Source organism: Apodemus sylvaticus, chromosome 15 (genome assembly GCF_947179515.1).
Source record: "Apodemus sylvaticus chromosome 15, mApoSyl1.1, whole genome shotgun sequence".
Lineage (NCBI taxonomy): Eukaryota > Metazoa > Chordata > Mammalia > Rodentia > Muridae > Apodemus > Apodemus sylvaticus.
In genome coordinates, this window is record NC_067486.1 from 86657496 (window position 1) to 86660640 (window position 3145).

The window sequence follows — 3145 nt, forward strand, 5'->3', positions numbered from 1 at the left end:
GTAATCACCTTCTCACTGCTTCATTTATATCTAATCAGGATTATTTACCTAATCTGCTTTGAAATTGCTTAACCTTTCTCTTCATCCAGCAATGCATTCCCCATCCTATCTCTGATGCAATGAGGAAGGAAACACCATGGTGAATGATTATGACAGTGGAATTAGAACTGCATTAAAAGAGACAGATATGTAAATAGTGTGTATGGCTTCAAAAGATAAGTTTTCTGGTAAAAAGCATTGTTTTGGAAAGAGGGAATGAAAGAATGTTGAAAATAATGGCATAGAGTAGATAGCTAAAGTTGGTTAAGAACATAAGAGAGAGAATAGACAGGTTAATGTTCATGCATGTACCCTACAATGAACATAGATTATTTCTATGTGCTGAAAAGCCAAAGAAAATGGAATCTATCACATTTAATTGCATCTAGTTTCAATCTGTCACAATATTTCAATTAACTATGGTAATATATCAGATAAGTTTTACAAAGCCTGCTTTGCAGAAGTCTTAGTCTTACACAACAAAGTTGATTTATAAAAAAAGTTCATATACAAGGTGGATCAAAGAGGGATACTGTAGATCCTATTTCAGAACCATGGAAATGTTTCCTACAGGAAAGAAGAGGACAGCTTTTCTTTCAGGAAGAAAATAATAAACAAAAGTTATATGTTCAGAAGAGCTGAAACCTATAAGATCTTAAGGGTCTTGCTCAAGCAGTGATCAAACTGCTGGGTTAGACAGGAAGAGACTCAGCTTACTGCAGCTTTTTGTTGGAAGCTGAGCTACACTGAGCAGATTTCTCCTATAGTTATACTGCTTCCAAGTGCTTCAAAGACTGTAGTTTTCATGAGACTTTGCCAGCATTGTGATGGCTTTGGAGAAATACAACAGCTTTTGAGTTAATCCATGCTCTTATAAGAAACCCCTCATTCATACTCTGTTACTAACTCCAAGGAAAACTCATGTTTCACCAAGTTGATCTGTGGTTCAGTCATTACTTTTGTCTGTCTTTGGTTGCTTGTCTGTATTGTGCAGTCACTTCTTTCTAGAATGAAGTCTTATACATGGCCATATACTCACCATGAGGTAAGGGATGGCAGAAAGACCTCCTGGTGCCTTCATGTTGCACTGAGACTGACAGCCTTAGGCTTGACCTGCACTTGCTCTAGAAGTCTTTGTCACATATGTAATATTCAAGTTTAAAATTATAACTGGAATCATGTTGAAGCTAACACAGATGAAAATAAATTATTGTTAACTTCAATTATATTCTGTGCAGTGGGATGATTTAGGAGAGACAGGAAAAACAGTTAATATTGCAAACTCTTTCCTTGGGGCTCTACTCTAGGTATGCATTTTTCTTGTATACAGACTGTTTCAGTGCTCTGTTAACTGTACCCAGATACTTAAATCTAGAAGTTTAGACTTTACAGGACTCCTCCACTTTATTCTGTTTTGCATTTGGAAGCTTACAGTGGCTGTAATTGCCTGCACCAGATCAATCCAGTCAGTATCCCAGCATGGAGTAGGCATCATGCACCCTGCCCTTATCCTGATGCCTATGATGGTTGATAGTCTCTTAGGGAGAAAGAGTCATTTTCTTAATGGATGTGCTCCCTGGTAAGCTAACCATGGATTATTTTTTAACAGGAGGAGAGTATGAAACTAGAGGAGTAGGTAGGTGGTAATGGGTCTAAAGGAGTTGGGAGAAATGAGAAATAAAAATGATTGTGTGCAATATTCCTAATAAAAATGTTAAAGGATACTAAAATGTGATCTTTTTCTCATATTCCTAAAAATATGCTTCCTGTAAATGTAGGACTTCTGCAATTACACTGTAATTCATCATTCGTGTAGATTTTCTTCTCTCTCTCTCTCTCTTTTTCTCTCTCTCTCTCTCCCTCTCCCTCTTTCCCTCTCCCCCTTCCCATCACCTTCCCCCTCTCTTCCTCTCTCTCCTCTCTCTCTCCCTCTCTCCCTCCCTCTCCCCCTTCCCCTCTCCCTCCCATCTCTCTCTCTCAATTTGTAGTATTTATTTCAGAGGAAATTCCTCATAATGTTTTAACCTATTGGTCATTTGCTTTCTATTGTCCAAGTAATAGCTATTTATTCAAGTTTGCACATGGAGGATGACTATGATTGTGTGGTTTTATTCCTTGTATCCAATGGCCCAGTAAATAAATCCTGCCTTGCCTTAGTAGTTCCCGCTGAGTCTTTAGTGGGAGACACTTTAGGGTAGAAAAAGAGTGAAGTTTTAAAAGCACAAAATTACATATTTTTAAAAGGGATAGAACAGTCCACAAAACATACAAATAAGTAACATTATACAAACTAAACAGGATACACACACACACACACACATACACAATAACAATTAGTGAAAAAAGGTCTGTGAATCTGAAGCAGAGTGGCAAGAGGTGCATTGGAGGAAAGAAAGGAGAAATGTAAATAAATTATAATCTCAAAAACTAAGAAGATTTCAATAAAACAAAAAATAGTAAGACTGAAAGCCCCTCTCTTCTCAGGCTTTGATAACAAAAGAACATATGGAGTAGACCAGGCATGCCCCGTGTGATCCAGTTCTGCTTTTAGAGACAATGGGAGTAAGTAAATGACCTATTAAGGACTGAGACTTTGGAGACATAGAGCATTTGAACATTGTACTTCTCCCAACTCTTTGGCCCACTTCCATTTTCTGGATTCCTTTTCTTTCCTAAATAAAACTGTCATTGTTGCTATTACTCTCCATGTGTCTCAGGTCCAATTCTGTTTTCTGGGACACAAAGGCCTGGAAATCTCATAGGCTGCCTTTTAGACTCTGAACCACACCAATAACAATCATACCTACTAAGCATTTCCTCCATGGACTACAGAGCAATTTATCTTCCAAGCAGAAACATGAAGAAACCTGAATAAACCACTAGATGTCTTTGTAGAACATGGGAATGCTCCTAACATATGCTTTTAAACAAAATGATATCCACATCTTCAAAATGGAATGTAGCCAAATAGTTCTTAACTTATCCATATTAAGCACAGCGATGTCATATTAGTCAACTGCAAAGAGGAGGCAGAGCAAATTCAGTAGATGCATTAAAAAAATAAATCAAGTTGGGTCACAAAATCAAATGAGATTTCACTTCCCAC